This window comes from Leiobunum rupestre, chromosome 7, assembly GCF_980474605.1.
Source record: "Leiobunum rupestre chromosome 7, qqLeiRupe1.1.hap1, whole genome shotgun sequence".
NCBI lineage: Eukaryota > Metazoa > Arthropoda > Arachnida > Opiliones > Sclerosomatidae > Leiobunum > Leiobunum rupestre.
Window position 1 is genome coordinate 8835587 of NC_143390.1, and position 12754 is coordinate 8848340.

Here is a 12754-nt window from a genome sequence, read left to right on the forward strand (position 1 = left end):
CTTTGGGCCACTAACAGAATAGGTTTATGCATATTATTCTCAATTATAGTTTCAATATCGAAATATACATAGGATCGTGGTTTTTTTTTAAATGTCGACTGTTTAACATAATGCTGGTTTGGAGGATGTTCAATTTTACAAGACTCGCAAGCTGTTTCACACTTGTGAGGTTTCAAAGTTTCAAATTGAACACAGCATTTTTCACATCTGTGGAAAAGCTTGCAAGTTTCATTTTTAAGGTGAAAACTGTAACATTCACCTTGTTTTAAATATATATTACAAAGTTTACAACGAATTAAAGGAATTTCTAAAATTTCGTGAAAATCTTGACCTAAACACCTTTTACATTTAATATTTCTAGTGTCAAAACAGTGGTGTTTGTTCCTACGAGCGGTGGAATAAAAAAAGTTTTCACAGTCTAAGCACGAAGCTACTCCGCCCCAAATGGAATGTAGATTTTTAGCTAAATGAACGTGCGTGCCAATTTTTACAAGTAGAATTTTGTGTTCGGCAGGGGGAAAACCCTTGAAATAAATTTGAAAATTTTCCGTGGCGTTAAATATTATTATCTGATACTTTGGGGCTAAAAATGTCTGAAATTTGGCTATATCACCAATTTCTACAGCTCCTTGTGCAATTCCTACATCATCGTGCAATTTCTTAGCGGCTTTAGTTTGTAATTTACTACGAAAGAGTGTTAAGGTTCTATATTCTTTAAGAACACTTGTTAATGGAAGTTTTTTCTTTTTGTACTCGGCAATTTCACAGAGTTTTATTCCGACTGTAAGGGCTCTCGCTACGCACAAATTGTCTACGTTGTTGATATAGTAAAAATTGGCTTTAGATTTCAAGAAAGCATCAAGATCGATAATATCTCTGTTTTTTAGAGCTAAAAATTTTTTTCCCATTTTCTGTGGGGATTTTAAAAGAATTATACTAAATTTAATTTCTCCATCTAGTAAGAAATCTTTTTTTGATTGAGCAACGCGTGATATATGGTTAAATATTCGAGAAACAGTTAACTGATCAATTTTAATAAATTTAATGTTAATTGGATGTTCTAAATTTTCCGATTGAATTGCAAATCTGAGGAAATCGAAACCGGGTGTTTCTTGTCTTACGTATTTGATAATTTTGGACGGAATCTTTTCAAATACTGTAAAAAATAAATTTGTGGGGATTTCGTTTAAATCTATTAGTTCTAGATCAATATCCAATTGTTTACATTTCCACTTTTTTGAATTTCTAGGGCTTAATTTTTTAATTTTATAAAACTTTTTATAATTAAAACTGTTTAAAGATGAAAAGTCTAATTGAGAGTCCGAATCGTAATCACTGGAGTCATCCATGTTCTAATTTCGTTTCCAGGTCTAAAATGTTATTCTAATTACAATTAAGAATAATTAATTAATGAGTTTAACTTGCCTTCGTGGGTGGAACAACAATTTTTCCTTCCGTCTGCTCAATTAATTTTTTCAGCCTGTTTGTTGAGTTTATGATTCGAATAACGTCCATGGATAGGGTGTTAGCTAAGAATTTAACCCTTTTATAATCTCCCTTCCAGAGTTCATCTTGGGGAAGATGTTTGATGTTTTTATATGAATATATCTGGATATCTAGATATACCCCCTTGTCGCTCGCTTTTTTTCTCGGAGTTTTAGTTTCGTAAGACACTCCACCTTTCTTGACTTTCACTGATTGTTCGATTCCAACTTCTTCGATGTTTGACATTCTACGGACCTCTTGAATATAGTCCCCATCCGATTCGTCCGACTCTAATAACATCTCCTCTTCAGGCCTATCAAAAACTGAAACTACCTGACTCGCGGAGCTTTGACTATTACTTGTGGAAGCCATTTTAGCCTGTTATGTTTCAATAGTAAAATTTTTGCCCTTTTATACCAAATGTATTTTTTCATTAATTTTTTTCAAAATATAAAACCTTGAATATTAAAGTGATTAATACTACAAGGATAGAACCTAGTTATAATTTATCAGTATGTAAACGGTATTTAAAATTGTTTGTGAATAACAATTTAAATATGAAGATGTGTATAAAAATATAAAATTATTAATTATTTTTTTGAAGGACTTTATATTTAATCAGTTTTTTTATCATTGAATTTTCCGTGACAAAAAAGACAACGCCCTAAGAGTTTTAATATTTTTGCTTTAAAAATCGATTATAGATGTAAGAATTTTGGTAATTACAGGGTTAGATGATTTAAAATTCTATGGGAAGAAATATATTTCTGCGAGGTATAAAATTTAAACGAAGGGATAAAATTATATTTCTGCAGGGTGTATTTGATAAAAAATTGTCTTTTGACTTGATTTTAAAACAGGTTAAAATTAAATATTCTGAAATTTTTTCTTATAAAAGAGTGTTTTTCAACGTATTCCTTTTATAAACCATGGGCTCTCGCGAAGTTTTGACTGTTTCTGGTAAGATTTCTCATCCTCTCGCTATTAACCCTTTTTCACTTAAATATCTAGCATTACGCAAAGTTAGGAATTATAACCTTTTTAAAATTAACGATATTTCAATTAGAGTTGAAAATTACTGTATGAGAACTGTCTTTCTTGAGTGTAAAGCATTAATAGAACCCTTTAAAAAAATTGTTTTTGCCTGTCCCTTTATAAAAAACTCTTTCAAATTATCACCAGCTGTGTTCGCTTCGGTTTTTTCTACAAGAATCAATAACAATTCTTGTCTATTTGACGTTCATTCTATTAATTTTGTCTGTCCCCACGAGGGTTTTGAGTTTGATGGCTTATTGTTCCACACTCAATCCACTCTTGAAGGCTGGTTTTTTTACGAAATTTTACGTTTAATTGGAAAACATATGCGCATATATCAAAATTTAAATAAGATCCCATGGTTTCGCCAACACAAAAATCGTAGGAGCCTTCAACGTGACCTTTTGTTACTGTTTCAATTACAACAAGTTTCTTTTTTTCGAAAAAAAAACAATTAAGTATAACAACTGACTTTCGCCTAACGAGATATACCATCCGTTTAGAATTAGGTATGATCGTTCTATTTTTTATTAATGATTTGGATCGACAAGAAGTTAAAATAGTTACAACTTTAGAGTAAGGAATACTAATTTTAAAAAAATAATTACAATAATTAAAATAAATATTTTTTTTTAGTTGCAAATTATCTCGAACAGATCAAAATTTAAACGATCGTCGGCAACTTTTCCAACTGCGACTCAAGGTATTTACAATATTTTGTTTATTTTTTTAAAAAACTAAAACTATTTATTTTTTGAAATAGGACTCAAACCTTATAAAATTCTAGAATAGTTCTCAGACATTTTTTATTTAAAGACTTTTTTTGTGTTTTTATTTTTTATTGTTTTTATTTTGGTGAAAGATTTTTTAATTTTTGAAATGTTTTATATTTTTTATTTTAAATGTTTTTCAAATATGTTTTCAAAAATAACTAGCTTTATTAATTTAATTTACGAGGTGGAGGTTCTTTTTAATGGTTCATACTCTATTTTTTCTTTTTTAACTAGCTTTATTAATTTAATTTATAGTATTAGATTTTATTAACTGAAATTTGATTAGTACGCTTTGTACTAGATTTGATGTTTTTCTATTATTATTATTATTATTAATCTCTTTGCTTTTTCATCTCTTGCGCTATATACCCTTGAGCCTAACCGAAACCTTAAAAGTCTACCTGAGATGATTAACATTTCTTTTCTATAGCAAACATTCTTTGTTTTCATCTTTTTTATCCAGTGAATTTTCAAGAAATTTTATTCTTATCTTTTTTTGTTAGGTATCAAATTTTTTTTGGTTAAATTAATAGGGTTATATAAATATCGTTTTGTTTTTTTATTAGTATTAGTTTTTTTATAGTATTAGTTTTTTATAGTATTAGTTTTTTTTATATTTTATTTTATTATTATTATTATTATAATTATTATTTAAAAAATTTCTTTAAAATTCGTTGTTTAAAACCGATTTAAACAAAGTTCATCTGGGATACAATCTATCGCCTATATCAAACAACCCATTGATTATTTATTATTCTTTTTGATTTTTTTCATGTCCTCTATGTACTTTTTATACTAATATCGGTTAAACTTTATTGTTTTATGTTTTTTTTTTTTTGGTAATTGATTAGTATATTAACTGAAAATTGTATAAGTACATTTTGTACTAGGTTGTTTTTAAAAATTGAATATAATTGTTTTATTAATTTATAAAAACTTGTTTAAGAAGGATAGGGATAATTAGTTAAACTTAGTTGTATTACAAAATTAATAATTATTCCCAAAGGCAATATTTTTAAATTTTTAAAATATATGTCGGGTTTAAACTATAAAATCTCAATGTAAAGGATTTTACCAAAAGAAATCTAGAATCAAGATGTCTGGTGAATTACATCTAAAACCTGTACTTTCTTTACCACGATCTTTAAAAATTCTCTCTTTTCGAGTAGTAAGAATGTTTATTCTTTTGTAATACTCGTCAAATTTCGTGGTGGAATCACAAGAATTTAAAAAGTTTAAGTCTGAACTTCGTGTGTTAGATCAAATTCAACATGTTGGCACTGTACAACATACCGTTTGATCTGTTTTAATTCAGACATTCTCGAACTATATACTTCCGAAGCGATTAAGACCAAAACCAGTGTTTTTATTCGTGCGATGATAGAGCAACAAAAAGAATTCTTGTGGTAAATATTTTTTAGATATATTCATTTTTAATAGATTAATTTATTTATATTTATAAATTCTAGCCCGAATTTCCAACCCGACATGTCGTTTTGTACCGAAGAGGAAAAATACCTTCTACGAATTGATGTAATTATAATTATTTTTAATTATACACTTAAAATATTTTTAACATTGTGTTTTTTATATTTTTCAGCCTTCAAATTATTTATACCCCCTTCTTTAATTCTTTATTATTTATTAATTTAATTTGTTAGATTTTAGTTTTATTTGTAGTGTTTCATATGTTGTTAAGTGTTTAAAAAAATATATTGTTTGAAATATTATAGTTATTAAATATTATAATAACTAATTGTTTTTTACTTTTATTTCAACTAGCATTGTTTTAAAATAATAAAATATTTGCGAAAAATGAAAAAAACTTATTTATATTAGTTTAATTATTTAAAGTATTTTGGGTGGGGCCAAAAGTTGTCAAGGGTATAAAGCGAAGGTTTCCCCATCTCGCAATTCACTAATTAGCATTTTAAATGGCGAAAAAACGAAAAAAACGAAAAAACGATATCAAAAGTAAATAAGTTGAAGTATTTGGTGGGGTTACATATTACCGCCCATATCTCGGGCCGACCTTGTCCGATCGTGTCCCAACTTGTTGGGGTGATAGACCGAGGCTTAGGGGTTGTGGACAGGTGTCAGGCGTCGAGGTCAAGGATCATCTTCAAGGTGAAATTTGAGATTGAAATTAAAATATTATGTTGATTTTTTTCCAAGGACAAAAATTTTTGTTTTTGGAAAATATTTTGGGGGTGTTTTTGGGGGGTGTTATGGCGGCCATCTTGGCGGCCATCTTGGAAAAAAGTGTTAAGTTTTAGTCCCTCTCTACTCACATGCGTTACAAATTATACAAACGTGATTGATTTAATCCTTTAAAATACTTCAAGACTAATATTTTATAACTCCTACTTCTAATAAGACTTTCCCATAACAGAGTTCCCTAGGAGGGGTTTTACAATTTTGTGGTGTGTCTGTTGGCAAAGTGTATTTACCGCGTTGGCAGTTTCATGAACTTTGGAAAAGGTTCACCATGGCAAAATAGGTGTAACGGCTAAACTCCTCGTTATATCTGATATATTTTTTAACGTTAACGCACACCGTAACGACGGATTTGACTTACTTGTTAGTGTAAACCAGCTCTTGATCGTTTGTATTTTAATTCGTGTTTTTGTAATGTTTTGTGTACTGTGTTCAGACATGGGTGAATGTTGTGTATGTTCTGTAAGTATGGGGCTTCCTCTCTCCAACTCCTAATTTTTTTTACTTTTGGGACGGGCCGAGTGCTTAGGGTTACGGTAAATTATGTTGCAACGATACTTATACAAAGATCTTTGGGAAAAGTCCGTCTTTCTTTACGTTTTTATGAACTCATTAACGTCATTTATTCTATATTTTTTTTTATATATATTAATTTAATCAGCAAGATTTTTATTATTTAGATTAAATTTAAATTAATTGATATAATTAAAAGTACAGTTGCAAACAGGAAACGAGCAGGAGTTATATTTTTAACAAGTGGATCTTAGGGTTCCGGGGTGGTAAATACTACGTGGAAAATAATGTGGCAAATAGTGGTAAATACCGGCCTGGCCAAAAATGTATTTAGTGGAAAAAAGTGGCCAATATATTTTTTACTTTTATTAAGATTTCAACATTGAAGTTTTTGCATTTTGGGCTATAAAATACAAATATCTATACATAGTTGCCAGAATTTGGGCTGGTCCAAAAGTTTATTATTGATAACTAATAATTAGATTTTCAACTTATTATCTTTTCAAAAGGCATATTTTCTTAATTAGCCATTATTAGCCGCTATTTTCCAGTATTTTCCACTGGCCTGGACAAAAATCCAAAAAGGTGGCTTTTTAGGAACACCGATCTTTGACATCTGAGCCAATGACTGCCACGTCTTCTAATTGCAAATAAATAATATCATCGACATATCATGGAGGAAGTTTAAATTTGTCACGCTATTTAGTACAGTACGACAGCCAGGTAACGCTAGCATCTCCTTTCAAAAAAACTCCTGTTAGTTCTCCATGAAAAACTTCTGAGGAGAGGTATATTTTGGGTTTCTAACTTGTTGGGAATTTTTGATAAAATTCTTTTTTTTTTGAAAAATATATAAATTGCTGGATCCGCGTTGGATCCAGCGGGATTGATGTCGGTCCAGCAAAAACCCAGCTGGATTGAAAACCCTGCTGGATTGCAATCCCTAGTCACTGGTCTGTGTAAGAAGTGATACCCGCAAAATTTTATACAACCATACAATCGTGTCGTTATTAGCATATTCGATGGCGGAACTTCTCTGACACGAATTAAAAGTAGTTAGATATTTTAAAAACTCAATGTGACTGTGAATTCTCTTCATTTGGGATAAAAACGGCAGCTCCTTCTCCTGGTATGAGTCTGGTTCGTAGGCTGTGTTCATCTGACGTAGAAAGTTTCAAATCCACCCATAAATACCCAAAGTCTCTGGAAATTGCTTGATGAAAGGCATCAATGACGTATATTCTGTTTGTTTGGGAAATATATCTAGGCAAATGAAATATCGCCGATTTGTCCCGTGGCATTTTGAATATTATCAGATAGTGTGCGTTTAAATTTCATGTTGTAATTTCCTTCCCAGAATATTACAAATTTTACAAAGTACAAAAACCGACCTGTTTCTATGATGGGAACCTCTGATAAATAATATATATAGCTATAAGCAGCACTACCTGGCGGTATAGATCAAGCAATGAAGTGGGGTCATCAGGCGGTATATACTTAACAAAGAAAAACCTCATCCTATCGTTAGGTACTTGGTTTTTCGTAAATTAGCGAATCATATATACATGTAGTATTGTTTAAACATAACAAACACTATTATTCGTCGTCAGGTGCTCGGTTATACAGGGTGTTTCAAAAGCTTATGCAAAAATTTTAAGGAGTTGTAGAGGGTTAGTTGGGAAGTATGCCTGTTTTCCCCCATTTCCCTACGATAAGTTAAAAGAGCCCCTGGAAATAGGCTGCAACAAGCACAAAACCAAAAAGCAGGGAAATGCGAACATTAAGGTTTGGATTCGTGTGATAGGTAAAAAAGGCTTTTGTAAAAAAATCGAGGTAACCCGCGTGAAAAAGTAAATTTAAACAGTATTTAAAGTCGTGATGGACCGCGATTTCTCGTCATTTTCAAACTGCAACAACGGAGTTCACTTCGGTAGAACTGGCGGATATTCATTTCATGTTTGGACTAGCGGATGGCAATGCTTTGGCTGCTCAACGTCTCTAGCAGGAAAGGAACCCGAACCGGCGCATACCCGTCCCACGGACTTTTACCAATGTCCATCGTCGATTACGTGAGACAGGCACATTCTGGGTTCGTTACTTAGTTTTTTACTTGAAATTCTCCGCGAATGGTTCATTACAAACGTATTGTTCGTTTTGCAGAACAGGAACGAAGTAGGTCGACCACGGGTCGCCCGCAAGGTTCAGCTCGAAGAAGAGGTGTTAGGGGCTTTCAACTACAACCCGTCTAAAGCACACGTGCTGTAGGACACGATATGGGAGTCGGTCATACATCCGTTTGGCGGGTCATGTACGAGAATCTAAGTTTCATTTTTCACAGACAGAGAGTACAAGCGTTAAAATCCAGGGGATTGGCCATTGCGGGTGGACTTCGCACGGTGGTTCTTGGAGCGTTCAGAACCAGATGTCTTGTTTCCTAAAAGCCTCCATTTCACTGACGAAGCTAGTTTCGGAAGGGAAGGCCCATTCAACACCTACAACCAGCACGAGTGGGTGCTCGAAAACTCGCATGCCACCTTTACGTAGTTTTCAGGAGCGATTCTCGGTTAACATGTGGGCTGGAATAGTTGGAGACGTTTTGGTTGGCCCTTACATGTTGCCGCAACGACTCACAAGGGGGTCGTAACTGGTTTTCCAGCAAGATGTCTTGCCTAATCTTCTGGACGACGTACCCCAAGCGACTTTGTGACGAATACGGTGGCAGCGCATTGGGGCTTCTGCTCACTATGCCTTGGCGTTCCGAAAGAACTGAACCCAGACGTTCGCGCTGTCTCCCGAGACAACGCTCTCCCCCCTCCCACAGGTGGATTGTGGAGCGACGCTTTCCCAGACGTTCGCGCTGTCTCCCGAGACAATGCTCTCCCCCCTCCCACAGGTGGATTGTGGAGCGACGCTTTCCCAGACGTTCGCGCTGTCTCCCGAGACAACGCTCTCCCTCCTCCCGCAATTGGATTGTGGAGCGACGCTTTCCCAGACGTTCGCGCTGTCTCCCGAGACAACGCTCTCCCCCCTCCCACAGGTGGATTGTGGAGCGACGCTTTCCCAGACGTTCGCGCTGTCTCCCGAGACAACGCTCTCCCCCCTTCCCACAGGTGGATTGTGGAGCGACGCTTTCCCAGACGTTCGCGCTGTCTCCCGAGACAACGCTCTCCCCCCTTCCCACAGGTGGATTGTGGAGCGACGCTTTCCCAGACGTTCGCGCTGTCTCCCGAGACAACGCTCTCCCCCCTCCCACAGGTGGATTGTGGAGCGACGCTTTCCCAGACGTTCGCGCTGTCTCCCGGGACAACGCTCTCCCCCCTCCCACAGGTGGATTGTGGAGCGACGCTTTCCCAGACGTTCGCGCTGTCTCCCGAGACAACGCTCTCCCCCTCCCACAGGTGGATTGTGGAGCGACGCTTTCCCAGACGTTCGCGCTGTCTCCCGAGACAACGCTCTCCCCTCCCACAGGTGGATTGTGGAGCGACGCTTTCCCAGACGTTCGCGCTGTCTCCCGAGACAACGCTCTCCCCCGCCCACAGGTGGATTGTGGAGCGACGCTTTCCCAGACGTTCGCGCTGTCTCCCGAGACAACGCTCTCCCCCCTCCCACAGGTGGATTGTGGAGCGACGCTTTCCCAGACGTTCGCGCTGTCTCCCGAGACAACGCTCTCCTCCTCCCACAGGTGGATTGTGGAGCGACGCTTTCCCAGACGTTCGCGCTGTCTCCCGAGACAACGCTCTCCCCCCTCCCACAGGTGGATTGTGGAGCGACGCTTTCCCAGACGTTCGCGCTGTCTCCCGAGACAACGCTCTCCCCCCTCCCACAGGTGGATTGTGGAGCGACGCTTTCCCAGACGTTCGCGCTGTCTCCCGAGACCACGCTCTCCTCCCTCCCACAGGTGGATTGTGGAGCGACGCTTTCCCAGACGTTCGCGCTGTCTCCCGAGACAACGCTCCCCCCCTCCCACAGGTGGATTGTGGAGCGACGCTTTCCCAGACGTTCGCGCTGTCTCCCGAGACAACGCTCTCCCCCTCCCACAGGTGGATTGTGGAGCGACGCTTTCCCAGACGTTCGCGCTGTCTCCCGAGACAACGCTCCCCCCTCCCACAGGTGGATTGTGGAGCGACGCTTTCCCAGACGTTCGCGCTGTCTCCCGAGACAACGCTCTCCCCCCTCCCACAGGTGGATTTTGGAGCGACGCTTTCCCAGACGTTCGCGCTGTCTCCCGAGACAACGCTCCCCCCCTCCCACAGGTGGATTGTGGAGCGACGCTTTCCCAGACGTTCGCGCTGTCTCCCGAGACAACGCTCTCCCCCCTCCCACAGGTGGATTGTGGAGCGACGCTTTCCCAGACGTTCGCGCTGTCTCCCGAGACAACGCTCTCCCCCCTCCCACAGGTGGATTGTGGAGCGACGCTTTCCCAGACGTTCGCGCTGTCTCCCGAGACAACGCTCTCCCCCCTCCCACAGGTGGATTGTGGAGCGACGCTTTCCCAGACGTTCGCGCTGTCTCCCGAGACAACGCTCTCCCCCCTCCCACAGGTGGATTGTGGAGCGACGCTTTCCCAGACGTTCGCGCTGTCTCCCGAGACAACGCTCTCCCCCCTCCCACAGGTGGATTGTGGAGCGACGCTTTCCCAGACGTTCGCGCTGTCTCCCGGGACAACGCTCTCCCCCCTCCCACAGGTGGATTGTGGAGCGACGCTTTCCCAGACGTTTGCGCTGTCTCCCGAGACAACGCTCTCCCCCCTCCTACAGGTGGATTGTGGAGCGACGCTTTCCCAGACGTTCGCGCTGTCTCCCGAGACAACGCTCTCCCCCCTCCCACAGGTGGATTGTGGAGCGACGCTTTCCCAGACGTTCGCGCTGTCTCCCGAGACAACGCTCTCCCCCCTCCCACAGGTGGATTGTGGAGCGACGCTTTCCCAGACGTTCGCGCTGTCTCCCGAGACAACGCTCTCCCCCCTCCCACAGGTGGATTGTGGAGCGACGCTTTCCCAGACGTTCGCGCTGTCTCCCGAGACAACGCTCTCCCCCCTCCCACAGGTGGATTGTGGAGCGACGCTTTCCCAGACGTTCGCGCTGTCTCCCGAGACAACGCTCTCCCCCCTCCCACAGGTGGATTGTGGAGCGACGCTTTCCCAGACGTTCGCGCTGTCTCCCGAGACAACGCTCTCCCCCTCCCACATGTGGATTGTGGAGCGACGCTTTCCCAGACGTTCGCGCTGTCTCCCGAGACAACGCTCTCCCCCCTCCCACAGGTGGATTGTGGAGCGACGCTTTCCCAGACGTTCGCGCTGTCTCCCGAGACAACGCTCTCCCCCCTCCCACAGGTGGATTGTGGAGCGACGCTTTCCCAGACGTTCGCGCTGTCTCCCGAGACAACTCTCCCCCCCCTCCCACAGGTGGATTTTGGAGCGACGCTTTCCCAGACGTTCGCGCTGTCTCCCGAGACAACGCTCTCCCCCCTCCCACAGGTGGATTGTGGAGCGACGCTTTACCAGACGTTCGCGCTGTCTCCCGAGACAACGCTCTCACCCCTCCCACAGGTGGATTGTGGAGCGACGCTTTCCCAGACGTTCGCGCTGTCTCCCAGTACAACGCTCTCCCCCCTCCCACAGGTGGATTGTGGAGCGACGCTTTCCCAGACGTTCGCGCTGTCTCCCAGTACAACGCTCTCCCCCCTCCCACAGGTGGATTGTGGAGCGACGCTTTCCCAGACGTTCGCGCTGTCTCCCGAGACAACGCTCTCCCCCCTCCCACAGGTGGATTGTGGAGCGACGCTTTCCCAGACGTTCGCGCTGTCTCCCGAGACAACGCTCTCCCCCCTCCCACAGGAGGATTGTTGAGCGACGCTTTCCCAGACGTTCGCGCTGTCTCCCGAGACAACTCTCCCCCCCTCCCACAGGTGGATTGTGGAGCGACGCTTTCCCAGACGTTCGCGCTGTCTCCCGAGACAACGCTCTCCCCCCTCCCACAGGTGGATTGTGGAGCGACGCTTTCCCAGACGTTCGCGCTGTCTCCCGAGACAACGCTCTCCCCCCTCCCACAGGTGGATTGTGGAGCGACGGTTTCCCAGACGTTCGCGCCGTCTCGCGAGACAACGCTCTCCCCCCTCCCACAGGTGGATTGTGGAGCGACGCTTTCCCAGACGTTCGCGCTGTCTCCCGAGACAACGCTCTCCCCCCTCCCACAGGTGGATTGTGGAGCGACGCTTTACCAGACGTTCGCGCTGTCTCCCGAGACAACGCTCTCACCCCTCCCACAGGTGGATTTTGGAGCGACGCTTTCACAGACGTTCGCGCTGTCTCCCGAGACAACGCTCTCCCCCCTCCCACAGGTGGATTGTGGAGCGACGCTTTCCCAGACGTTCGCGCTGTCTCCCGAGACAACGCTCTCCCCCCTCCCACAGGTGGATTGTGGAGCGACGCTTTCCCAGACGTTCGCGCTGTCTCCCGAGACAACGCTCTCCCCCCTCCCACAGGTGGATTGTGGAGCGACGCTTTCCCAGACGTTCGCGCTGTCTCCCGAGACAACGCTCTCCCCCCTCCCACAGGTGGATTGTGGAGCGACGCTTTCCCAGACGTTCGCGCTGTCTCCCAGTACAACGCTCTCCCCCCTCCCACAGGTGGATTGTGGAGCGACGCTTTCCCAGACGTTCGCGCTGTCTCCCGAGACAACGCTCTCCCCCCTCCCACAGGTGGATTGTGGAGCGACGCTTTCCCAGACGTT